Source organism: Notolepis coatsorum (assembly GCF_963971535.1).
Source record: "Notolepis coatsorum genome assembly, chromosome: 16".
Classification (NCBI taxonomy): Eukaryota; Metazoa; Chordata; class Actinopteri; order Aulopiformes; family Paralepididae; genus Notolepis; species Notolepis coatsorum.
The window spans coordinates 112,439,066-112,453,253 of NC_140180.1; the positions used below are offsets into that span (position 1 = coordinate 112,439,066).

Consider the following 14,188-nt stretch of genomic DNA (forward strand, 5'->3'; position numbering starts at 1 on the left):
GGTAGTGAACTGGACTTGTGTCATGATCACTGATTACAGTAAGGAATAGAAACTCATCTGAAAGAAGGATGTGGGGTGAGGTATTAATTTCCTTGTCATGTCAAAATAATACCTTCAAAAGTTTAATGCAAGAGCGGTCAGGTGACGTAGCGGAGATTGCGTTCGTCACCAACGCTGGAGACACTGGATTCGCGTGTTCGAATCCAACTCCCTGCGTTGTCACCAGCTTGGCTGGCCGTTCACACTAATACAATTCGGCAGTATTAGGGGGTGGGGAAGCTGGCGGGTGGGAATCTGGCCTTGTGGACAGCGACGCCTACAGGTCAGGTCTCGCCGTTGCTAAGCGGGGCAGGACTTGGTGGAGATAGTGTGCCCTCCCACGCGTTACACTTCACCAATGAGAGCCCTCGCTGCCAAGTGAAAAGACGTCACTGGCTGTCGGCGCACGTCTCGGGGGAAGCGTGCGATCGACTCGGGACGCCCTTATACCGACTCGTAGGAGAACATGCATCCAGCACCAGGTAGGGGGGGGGGGGGGGGGGGGGAATTGGCACAACGACTAATTGGGACGGGGAGAAAATCCATTGAAAAATCAGAAGAAAAAAAAATGATTGCATCATCAAGTCATTCTTGAGAGTCTGCAACCTGGGCAACAGTTTACCAGCTTCTAGACCTAGTAAAATCTTCTGAATGAATTCAAAAGTGTTGGTAAGTCCCTTGGGGTAGCTGAGGTGTAGTGCATAGATTAGTCCAAACATTACCAGGAAGGAATCACCAATCAGAGATTGTCACAGGCTGGTAGTGAACTGGACTTGTGTCATGGTCACTGATGACAGTAAGGAGGGCCACTGCAACACCCTGAAGCTCTGGCTCATCAGGCGTGTCCTGAAGGAATGAAAGAGACATAATAATCACAAATAAATCCATGGTTTCTACAAAGTGCAGCACAAAGCTAAGTATATGGAGTTGTGTTTGTAAGTTGTTTATATTTTAGTTAGAACAATTTTTTTGGTGAGAAGGTTATTTTTATTTAACCAGGTTAGTCCCGTCGAGATCAAATATCTCTTTCACAAGGGAGACCTGGAAGGAAGGAAGACTGATACTTAGCATTTTGATTAACTGTTCACTTAATATACAGTTGTACTGTAAATTATTTTCACTCTGACTCACTGTGCAGGTTTTGAAAAATCCAGAGACTTCCTCATGCAGATACACAGGCAGGGCATGGAGAACAGTGGTATGCCTGGTGTGAACATCATGGATTTCCTATTAAGATGTAAGATTAAGAAGAAAAAAAGAATTGTATTATATGGAAATGTTTACTGAACAAAGCGGATTTTAGTCCAATCAGATATGTCCACAAATAACATGTTCACATCTTTAATGCAATCAGAAAAATGGCAAACACAATGGTGGACTAATTGTAAAATTCAAAAGCTCATTTGAATCATTGAACCTGTTCAATGTTACAGAGGTTCGACCTATGACATGTATAATAATCTATTCACCTGTTCATCGTGGATTTTTTAAAATGTGAGCCAAAGCATCTGCCGTGTTCCCAGTTTTGGACGCCTTCTGTCTGAATAACGTCATCAGTCGAGGAAGATGGCGGTCAAGCTCAGCGTAGAATGTGTTGGGCAGGTTCTGGTTGGCAATCAGCTGGAACTCTGCATACACCTATATTTAAAAACAGCAGGACAATATAGTATATCAACATCAATTAGTCACTTCAACTTAGTGGATCTCTTACTTTGTTTGGTTTGGGCTTCAGAGCATGACGGCGGGATTTCTGGTCAACCATGTCATTACATGATTTGCGGAATCGGTCGCTGATGACTAGCTCGCGGGGGCGCACAGAACACACACGCAGATGCGCCGCTAGAGTATATAAACCAGGCTTAAGAATCACAAGTTTCACTTTAAAACACACAGAATGTGCCAAATGTTAACACAGGAAAGAGAGCTGATCTATATTACCTCAGACTCCATTTTGAGAGCAGGCCAGAGGTCCATGAGCTCTTTCACTGGTGGGCTGGACTTCACTATGGTCTGTCGGCGCAGGGCAAATGTGGTCTGCATCAGCTTTCTATGTCACAAATACATGTAGAATGTAAAACGTTAGGTTGGCAATAGTTTAGCAATAGGTTAAAAGTGTACTTATATCATTTTAAGTTTTCTATTTGCGATCGTCTATTCTGACCCGGAACCGGAAATGGAAATGTTGAACCATCGGAATTGTAGTTTACTTGCGGCCATTTTGTAGAGGAGATCGCTAGCTATCGGCCTGCGTTGAAATTTCTCCGATCTACACTTCCTGTCACATACTATGGTGGTTCAAAGTTCAGCGTTCTGAATGAATCATATCAATAATTGTTATGATTCGCGATAATAAGCTACAAAAGGTAACGTTTTTGACAAATATTGAAACACAGTCAGTTTCTCCACACTATTGTTACCATGTAGGAAGAATTAGATCTGAAATTAGTTTCAAAATGGTTACACTGTGGGGGAAATAAAATAGTACAGTCGATTACAGTAAATATCAGTATCTGTTATTATGCACGCCTGGTGATACTATATCCAAATTGAACTCGGCCATTTGAAATATACTATATGTATATATATATAAATGTGCGAATTGGCTATAATAAGGTAATGTATAAGCATATATTCTATATTCTATAATAATATTTCAAATTGCATTGGTCCGGATGGGAGAATTCAGTACTGTATATACAGAACCTTCAGTTTGATCATCTTCCCTTTATCAATTTCCTTAGATCTTTTGTACACGTGATCTCAAGAGGGTACTGCATTTTTTAAGTTTGGTCATTATTATCATGGTTTTATTCACTGTCAAAGATGAAAAGAAAAATCATAATTCATATTTTCCTTTGTTTCATCACAATTTAAGCAAGCCTAGTAATAGACACAATATTTCTGACACTGAGAATACATTCATTGAGGTCCATAGATGTTCCTAGATACCAAGAATATGCAAATAGCCCTTGTAGAAGTGGAGCAATATTCCATTTACCTAGGTATAGATATTATGCAGATTTTCACCTGGGGTGGAACAGGTCACTAGTTACAACAATGCTTATGTAACTATTAAAAACTTACATTTTAATCACGAAACAAAATGGCGGACTAACGTTAGCTAGCATGCTAACGTTAGTAGCATGCTAGCTAGCTAACGTTAGTAGCATGCTAGCTACTGTAATAATATGCAATACTATTTGCTAAAACAAGTGTAGTAAATTCCCACAGAATCCTACAATAATCTAAGGTTATTGTAGTACAGTACAATGAGATTGCTTATCTGGAAGGAAGAGAAAGGGATCATATCGATAGAATTGTTGGTCTCTTCATCTGGAAGAAATAAACGTGTAGCCAGACAACCATGAACTATAGTCCAATTCAACATTTATTTGATCAGAGCCAGAGGCCAAGGTGAATAAGAAGTTTGCCTTTTGCAAACAAAAGATTATCAGAAAACATCAACATGGCTGCCTGTGTACAGAAATCACAAATAAGGTTTGCATTCTCAAACCCCAATATGTACAGAAACAGTCACTTGGTTAACATAATTTGAACATAGAGAACCTACTGTACACATTATACATGAGTAAATCTGGTTTACAGATCAGGGATCTGTACATTACTCTAATCTATAAACAACCTATTTGGTGTTTCCCATGATTTACTCACGTAAAATGCCATCTGCTCACAGTAGTCTCTGGGTGGGGCGCGGGTGGAGCACGCAGACCTGGGTTGGGTGGTCTGGGCTCCTGAACTACCAATATGTTCGCTCTTATATACTATAATTTCTGGCCAATAATAGCACATTTTACTAATACAGTTGGTCCAATCAGGCGTCTTCTGTGGGCGGTCTCCTGTGGGGGCTGGCAGCCCCCACCTCTGGGTTTCTCTGGGGGGGGGGGCCGGCTGCCCCCACCTCCTTGATCTCCTGTGTGGATCTTGACTCAATACCCAGAGGGGGCCGCTAGTGGCCCCCGTCATTGTCTTCCTGTTGGGTCTGTCCCCAACAGGTTCAGTCCGTGGGTGGGGGTTGGTGTGATGTCATCTGGTGGGGTGGTGTGAATAGCCCCCTCCTTTAGGCCATAGCTTGGGAACAGAAGGGCCTACCTATTACCATACAGTACTAACCAGAATTCTATATCAAGAGTGTAATCACCCTTCAAACCTTATTTCTAATATTATGGTTTACTCTTTTGATACTAAACAGTTGATTAATAGATAACTTTGTTTGTGTTTTAGTGTCCATGACTAGTGGGGGGTTGAGAATGGCTCTCCCCTGGCCGTTGAGCCTGATTTTGGTGTGGTATTTTGCTGAGTACAGCAGGGTTTTGCTAGTGGCCCCCGTAGGTGTGGTGGTAATCTGGTCACAGTAGGTGTGACCTTTGTCTGTTCAACTGTCTCTAGTCTCGTTCCTCATTTAGCCCTGCAGCCCATTCTGCTAAACAGTATACAAGGCATAATGTTATGGTTTCCTAATTATTCACACCTATTAATTATGAAATTCAACGTCAATACTACCACACAAGCTCCAAACTATTTGCCACGGCACAGAGATAACATTTAGTCAAACGATAACAGCCCGGTGATGGTATCTGAACGGGATCATACTATTCCCATAAGAACTCACTTACCAGTTAACTAGTATACTATCTAGCATGCTAGCTAATAATGCTAACAATGCTACAAGCTTCGTTCTGCACTGTAGGCTACTAGTTGCCATCACGGTAATAATTCACAAAGTAGCATGTAGTCAAACGATGACAGCAAGATTATGGTATGTGAATGGCATAATACATTATATTGTCAATGACTTATCAAGGAGTTTGGCTCAGACTATTTGTCAAGCCAGTAGTGAAGACACCATCGCGCCAACAAGTTACGTTTGAATACCTCAAGTCCCGTGAGATCTTCTAGGTCTCGCGAGTTGCTTAGGACTACCCTCTCGAATGGGAGGGGAGGGGGAGGAGGGGAGGGGGAATCTATACTAAATTGATTCAACGACAGTTTTTCAAATGTTGAAATGGTATCTGTAATTAAATATTGAATCAACATAGCTTTTTCAACCTCAACCAAAAATAACCAATCTGACCAAAATCCAACATTTAATTAATGTCTTTTGCTATCTGGGAAACATGCAGGTTGCATGTTTTCATGCAGACATCATCACACTAATGTTACTGCATCAGACAGTAATGTTGAAACATAGAAATTAGTGGAAAATATATTTTTTATAAGATAAGATAAGATATTCCTTTATTGAAATCATGGGTACAGTGACCGTGACAGGCCCGGATTGATTGATTGATTGATTGAAAACTTTATTAACAGATTGCAGAATGGGTACAGTGACGTCACAGGCCCGGATTGATTGATTGATTGATTGATTGAAAACTTTATTAACATCTCTCTCACTTTCTCTCTGTCTCTGTCTGTCTCTGTCTCTCTCTCTCTCTCTCTCTCTCTCTCTCTCTCTCTCTCTCTCTCTCTCTCTCTCTGTGTGTCATGCTAGCATACAGGCACAGGTCATAGATACTGGTCAACCGTGTCATGCTAGCATACAGGCACAGGTCATAGATACTGGTCAACCGTGTCATGCTAGCATACAGGCACAGGTCATAGATACCAACAGTGTCATGCTATACAGGCACAGGTCATAGATCAACAGTGTCATGCTATACAGGCACAGGTCATAGATACCAACAGTGTCATGCTAGCATACAGGCACAGGTCATAGATACCAACAGTGTCATGCTAGCATACAGGCACAGGTCATAGATACCAACAGTGTCATGCTAGCATACAGGCACAGGTCATAGATACCAACAGTGTCATGCTATACAGGCACAGGTCATAGATACCAACAGTGTCATGCTAGCATACAGGCACAGGTCATAGATCCAACAGTGTCATGCTAGCATACAGGCACAGGTCATAGATACCAACAGTGTCATGCTAGCATACAGGCACAGGTCATAGATACCAACAGTGTCATGCTATACAGGCACAGGTCATAGATACCAACAGTGTCATGCTAGCATACAGGCACAGGTCATAGATACCAACAGTGTCATGCTATACAGGCACAGGTCATAGATACCAACAGTGTCATGCTAGCATACAGGCACAGGTCATAGATACCAACAGTGTCATGCTATACAGGCACAGGTCATAGATACCAACAGTGTCATGCTAGCATACAGGCACAGGTCATAGATACCAACAGTGTCATGCTAGCATACAGGCACAGGTCATAGATACCAACAGTGTCATGCTAGCATACAGGCACAGGTCATAGATACCAACAGTGTCATGCTAGCATACAGGCACAGGTCATAGATACCAACAGTGTCATGCTAGCATACAGGCACAGGTCATAGATACCAACAGTGTCATGCTATACAGGCACAGGTCATAGATACCAACAGTGTCATGCTATACAGGCACAGGTCATAGATACCAACAGTGTCATGCTATACAGGCACAGGTCATAGATACCAACAGTGTCATGCTATACAGGCACAGGTCATAGATACCAACAGTGTCATGCTATAGAGGCACAGGTCATAGATACCAACAGTGTCATGCTATACAGGCACAGGTCATAGATACCAACAGTGTCATGCTATACAGGCACAGGTCATAGATACCAACCATGTCATGCTAGCATACAGGCACAGGTCATAGATACCAACCTATCACACCTATCACACCTCTCACACCTCTCACACCTCTCACACCTATCACACCTCTCACACCGATCCCACCTATCACACCTCTCACACCTATCACACCTATCACACCTCTCACACCTATCACACCTATGACACCTCTCACACCTATCACACATCTCACACCAATCACACCTCTCACACCTATCACACCTATCACACCTCTCACACCTCTCACACCTATCACACCTATCACACCTATCACATCTCTCACACCTATCACACCTCTCACACCTATCACACCTCTCACACCTCTCACACCTATCACACCTCTCACACCGATCCCACCTATCACACCTATCACACCTCTCACACCTATCACACCTATCACACCTCTCACACCTCTCACACCTATCACACCTATCACACCTCTCACAACTATCACACCTCTCACACCTATCACACCTCTCACACCTCTCACACCGATCCCACCTATCACACATATCACACATATCACACCTCTCACACCTATCACACCTATCACACCTATCACACCTCTCACACCTATCACACCTCTCACACCTATCACACCTATCACACCTCTCACACCTATCACACCTCTCACACCGATCCCACCTATCACACATATCACACATATCACACCTCTCACACCTATCACACCTCTCACACCTCTCACACCTCTCACACCTCTCACACCTATCACACCTCTCACACCTCTCACACCTATCACACCTATCACACCTCTCACACCGATCCCATCTATCACACATATCACACCTATCACACCTATCACACCTCTCACACCTCTCACACCTATCACACCTATCACACCTCTCACACCTATCACACCTCTCACACCTATCACACCTCTCACACCTCTCACACCTATCACACCTATCACACCTCTCACACCTATCACACCTCTCACACCTCTCACACCTATCACACCTATCACACCTCTCACACCTCTCACACCTATCACACCTCTCACACCTCTCACACCTCTCACACCTCTCACACCTATCACACCTATCACACCTCTCACACCTATCACACCTCTCACACCTATCACACCTCTCACACCTCTCACACCTATCACACCTCTCACACCTCTCACACCTCTCACACCTCTCACACCTATCACACCTATCACACCTCTCACACCTCTCACACCTATCACACCTCTCACACCTATCACACCTCTCACACCTCTCACACCTCTCACACATATCGCACCTATCGCACCTCTCGCACCTATCACACATATCGCACCTATCACACCTATCACACCTCTCACACCTCTCACACCTATCACACCTATCACACCTATCACACCTCTCACACCTCTCACACCTATCACACCTATCACACATATCGCACCTATCGCACCTATCGCACCTATCGCACCTCTCACACCTATCACACCTCTCACACCTCTCACACCTATCACACCTATCACACCTATCACACCTCTCACACCTCTCACACCTCTCACACCAATCCCACCTATCACACCTATCACACTTCTCACACATATCACACCTATCACACCTCTATACCCATTCTGCAATCTGTTAATAAAGTTGTACTTAAGTTATGCTTTTACATTATACTTACTTAATAAGTGAATAGTTCCAAGTCAATCAAAAACGATGAGTTTTATTTACTCAAAACATAATGCGGTTTACAGTCTGTATCTACTTAATTATCTTAAGTTGTACTTAATTTATGCTTTTACATTATACTTACTTAATAAGTGAATAGTTCCAAGTCAATCAAAAACTATTGAGTTTTATTTACTCAAAACATAATGCGGTTTACAGTCTGTATCTACTTAATTATCTTAAGTTGTACTTAAGTTATGCTTTTACATTATACTTACTTAATAAGTGAATAATTCCAAGTCAATCAAAAACTGAGTTTTATTTACTCAAAACATAATGCGGTTTACAGTCTGTATCTACTTAATTATCTTAAGTTGTACTTAAGTTATGCTTTTACATTATACTTACTTAATAAGTGAATAATTCCAAGTCAATCAAAAACTATGAGTTTTATTTACTCAAAACATAATGCGGTTTTCAGTCTGTATCTACTTAATTATCTTAAGTTGTACTTAAGTTATGCTTTTACATTATACTTACTTAATAAGTGAATAGTTCCAAGTCAATCAAAAACTATGAGTTTTATTTACTCAAAACATAAGAACACGTCACACGAACTCAAGACATTCAAGTTAGTAGAACTTTCATAGAATATTGAGTATACCCTACTCAAACTAATTGATTATTTTGAACATGCGGGTTTACAGTGTACAATACAGTACAGCTCAATACACACAATTGTTAAGGGGATGCAGACCAGAGAAAGACTTTCGTCTTGTTTACATCAGGGTCCCTCATTTTCAATTCATCATAACATATGACATACATGACATACAGATATAGACAGTACTGCTACATCTATACATTTATGACATACAAATACAGTACTGTTTGTGATACAAAAAGAGTTTAAAAAAAAGAGAGTATATACATTTGACGAAGAAACTGTACATTGGAGGAGGTGGGGGGGGGGGGGGGTTGGGTAGGTGGGGGGGGGGGGGGGGACTGTACATTGGAGGTGGTTGGGTGGGTCGGGTGGGGGGGGATGGGTAGGCGGGGTGGGGGTAGCCGTACATTGGATTATCGACAAAACCTTACTTGGTCCAAGAAGAGGGTCTCGTGTATTACTGGGTTTAAGTCAGTTGTTTATTTATTTATGTTTTACTGTTTGCATACAAGGTGGTCCGCAAATGTTCTTGATAACAATCTAGTGGTCCGCATAAAACAGAAGTTTGGGAACCACTGATACAGACAATCTCTAAATATGCATTCTATGCTACGTATACAGTACTGCATATCTGTATGTTGTGTATGTCATAAATGTCATTATGAATTGAAAATGGGGGACCCTGATGTAAACAAGACGAAAGTCTTTCTCTGGTCTGCATCCCCCTAACAATTGTGTGTATTGGGCTGTACTGTATTGTACCCATTCTGCAATCTGTAAATAAAATCTTCAATCAATCAATGGCCTGGGGGGCCAGAGCATATAATCCATTTCAGACAGAACGCACACAAAAAGTTATAATAATCATTATTATTATTATTGAAAAGTTCTGTATTTTTAAAGTCGTATTTGGGGGCAATTAACCAATGGTATGCTTTTTTAATTTAATTTTTATTTTGGGTAAGAGTTTCTTATTTCGGTAAGAGTGCTCTCGACCACTCTTATAATTTGTTCTTGCCTGAGAAAAAAACAACAATAAGAAAACTTTGCTGAATCCCAGGTAAGAACAAAGTAAGAGGAAATGCTAGTTAAGAACGAAATCTGTTCATATATCATTTCATGCATGAGGCCTGATACTACACAATAGATGAATCAAGCCGTGGTTCACTTTATTTTGATACTAGTATATGAACTGTTTTTAACTTCAATAAACTAACCAAACGCAGTATCCTGGAGCAGTGATGTTATGACAAGCAGCGCATCTGGCAGGTATAATTATTTCCCTGATTTAGTCTCTCTGTGACTACAGTTTGTTTGGACAGTCGCCATACAATTTGTTTCATGTCATACACCGTCATCAGAAGCAGATGGGAATGCAGTGCAGAAGGCAAAGGCCCGATGATTCCTCCATATTGTTGGAGCAGTCATCACATTCTCCTGCTTCCTTCATGACATGCTGACTCAGCTCAGCAGTCTGTCCCTGACTCTGCAGAGGGTTAGTGTTAGTGGTCCATGACTCTGCAGAGGGTTAGTGTTAGTGGTCCATGACTCTGCAGAGGGTTAGTGTTAGTGGTCCATGACTCTGCAGAGGGTTAGTGTTAGTGGTCCATGACTCTGCAGAGGGTTAGTGTTAGTGGCCGAGGTCCATGACAAATTCTAAATAGATTGTATTAATCATGATGATGATGATGATGATGATGAATAGTTTTATTTTCGGTCTTTGTTTACAGATAAATCAAAAACACACATGTGTGGACTTTCAAAAGTAAAAGGAAAAAAAATCACAAATGTACATATTCAAAGTAAGCTCACACACAAAATCCAAACTCAATTTAATATTTAAACATAATGTGATCATAAGATTCAGTCACTTAAAGGAAAACTCCAACATTTTGGGAAATTAGCTTATTTAACATCTTCCCTGGAGTTAGACAAGAAGATACATACCTTTTTTGTCTATATGCATGCATTAGGCTTAGGGAACGCCCGCACCGTTAGCGTAGCTTAGCTTCATCACTGGAAGTGGGTCAGACTTTTACCCTGAAGTTCCCTACAGTCCCCTACAGTCACGAAATACACTCCAAATACAACTCCAAAACGTTCCTGTAAACATGTTGTGACCTGTGTATTTACCATGTGGAGAAATAAAAAATAATTGAATTCGACATTTACGTTTTCTAAGCAAATATACTCGGATTTTTTTTTTGCCTAACTCCTCTCTGGGCGCAGTGATTTCACGTCACCAGTGCTACTTTCTAACGTGAGGCCAGTGTTTGTTTACATTTTCATTTCATTCAAAGGTTCCGAACCGATTGAAGTTTATGGATAGGGAGCGCGAGCGGGGGGATTTCTGGCTGGTGAAAATGCTGAGTGGCTAGTGACTTCAGAAAACCAGGTCTGGATTCTTACATATCTCGATGTGATTTATCAAGAAATATCTACAGCAAGAATTTTGGGTCTCAATGAATCCAAAATGACAATGTGGTTAGAAGTGGTGGAGAGAATAAAAGCTAGCATATAATGGTAGTGTCTGGTTAGGAACAAGTTACAATGGTTGGATTATCCAATGGGGGGTCCGGGAGGGGGGGGGGGGGGGGGGGGGGTACGAGCTAGAGCATATGTGTGTAGGTTTTTAGATAACAGGTATTAGGGGTATATCCTGTATAAGACAATTAACTAAATGGTGATTTCATTGGATGTGCACTGTCAACTAATGCTTGTATATCTTATCTTGTGTTGTCATGTTTGTTTATGTGTTTGTTTAAAAAATAATAAAAAAAATAAAATACAAGAAAACCACTAGCCACAGTGGCTGGTGAGCCAAAAAGTGAATGTCAAGCCCTGCACATAACCCTCATGAAGCAGCTCATGAAGCCCTGTCCACATGTTTTGTAGTCAAATTATTAGACTTTGAGTCTAAAAGGCAGACAGTATATTAAGTAGCACAGCAAGTCCTGACTCTGCAATCAGCAACAGAGAATGAGGACAAAGTACAAAACATGAAATGGACTTTTCAGTCAGGACTGTGCTACTGGCAGTGCATGTACCTTGTATTGTTGACGTTACTAACACCATTGATCCCAGTAACTATAAAGAGTTTAAAGACAAAGTATTTAATGTATTTTATTGTAAATTACTCTAACTTGATGAGAGTACTTCCAGGTGTCACATGATCAGCTGTGATTTTATGGATGTTGTCATGTCAACATTTCTGTGTTGCAGACTCTCCTCTGCCTGCTATCATCATCAGACACGTCGTGGGGCTGCTGGCTCTGGTGCTGTCCTACACTGCCCTCTATTGCTATTACAAGGTACTGCATATATATTTATTCTGCGGTATGAGGTCATTCTACAGTATGATGTGATTCTACTGTCTGTTCCTTCATGCAGAGAGGGGTGTGGTCCAGTTAATGAGCCTCTGTTGCTGCTCTGTCTCTCCAGGCCGCCATGAGGATGATCCTAAGAAGAGAGGAGAGCATTGGGGTGGATTACTAGCTCACGGCTCAAGAGTAGGATGGTTAACGAGACGGATAACGGGAGTCTACCCACAATGGCTTATAGATGTAAACAAATTCCAAGAACACATTTATCATAATCTATAAGATTTCTGGTATGAGTTGCTATAACATAACTTGATTTAGCCTCTTATCTGATTCTTTATGAATGGAAAACCAAAACATTTTCACATACCCTTCACACAATTTCAGAATTGGGAAAAACATTTCTCAATGCTTCTATGATATCTTGTTATGTTGCTACCTTTTTTATTTAACAAAAGTATTTGACGATGTGCAACTATACCCTCTATAATGTCATCATGGTGAGATGGCCAATATTCTAAAGACCAGAATCACTAGTTGCTGAGCAACGGAACTTTGTCCTCGTCCTGCTGTATGGTGTTGACACTTCCTTTGTCCTGTCTCTCTCCAGGTTGGGGCAGTGGACCTGTCCTGTCTCTCTCCAGGTTGGGGCAGTGGACCTGTCCTGTCTCTCTCCAGGTTGGGGCAGTGGACCTGTCCTGTCTCTCTCCAGGTTGGGGCAGTGTACGGCTTCTGGAGGCCGGTTTGGACTGTCCCAAGATTTGACACGTGGTCCACAATGTGGTGTAGATGTCGGCCACATGTCCTAAGATGTCCGCCCTTGTTCTGCCCTGAAGAGCAGCTGTCAGAATCTGTTGGCGTTGTTTTAAATGATGCAGCTGTGGCTTTAATTTAATAAAGGCTTTAATTCATCCTTCCTGAAACTCTAGTGCCTGATCTCTTCTTGTTCCTGACTTCATGTATAAACTGTAGGCCTACTGTATCTAAACTGTACTGTAAAGTTAACTAGATTTTAGTTTAAATACTTGCTTTACCTATTTTTCTTCTGTGCTACTCAAAGAATTTGGGCTACTTATTATTAAAAGATAAGACTGTTTGGGCATTAACTCTTTAGTTGGGTAGGAGTGAACCCCTAGATTGTTAATCCTCAGTGGTTTTGTTTTGAGTTTGTGAATTAAACTAAGATTCTCCACAACAAACTGGTCCAGCTGTCTGCTTCCAAGTGAGCCCTGGTACAGGAAAATACATTTGGCTCATATCAGATCCTCATGCATACGACTGGCTATTAACATTTTTATTTAGTTATGTAAAATGACTTTAGTGGCAATATGAAACTTGGATTTTGATAATTCATCCATTATCATTGATGACATCTTGAAATCAAACTTGAAGAGAATCTATATAGACAGTACTGCTTTGATTTGGGTTAAACTGCCACATTGGGGAGATTTTCTGGTTGCAGTACTTTAATTATCCACAAGATGTCGCCACATGATGGTAAATAAATGCCTACTGCACTTGCAACGTTACCTAAGGTAGATTGATTGATTGAAAACTTTATTAACAGATTGCAAAATGGGTACAATAGAGTACGGCTCAATACACACAATTGTTAAGGGGATGCAGACGAGAAAGACTTTCGTCTTGTTTACATCAGGGTTTACATCAGGGACAAAATGGCATCCAAGGTAATAAAAAATGTCAACCAACGAACTCGATTCTTGTACCGGATCTCCTCTCTGGTAAACAAGAATACCCTGAAGACTCTGACAGGAGGACTCATTCAAGGGTACTACGACTATGCTTGCACCTCATGGTACCAAAGCACCTCAAAGGCTCTAAAAACAAGATTACAAACATCACAAA

At 41.4% G+C, this 14,188-nt stretch overlaps 1 long non-coding RNA gene across 1 annotated transcript in view; it reads left to right on the plus strand.

The window, feature by feature from the left end:
* LOC311242731 overlaps window positions 1-12,554 on the plus strand; it is a 62,722-nt gene extending 50,168 nt beyond the window's left edge. Inside the window, exons 2-3 of the long non-coding RNA XR_014620637.1 lie at window positions 12,225-12,313; window positions 12,444-12,554. This is a non-coding gene — a long non-coding RNA (uncharacterized lncRNA). The remainder of the gene's footprint in view (window positions 1-12,224; window positions 12,314-12,443) is intronic.
* Window positions 12,555-14,188: the final 1,634 nt, after the last annotated feature.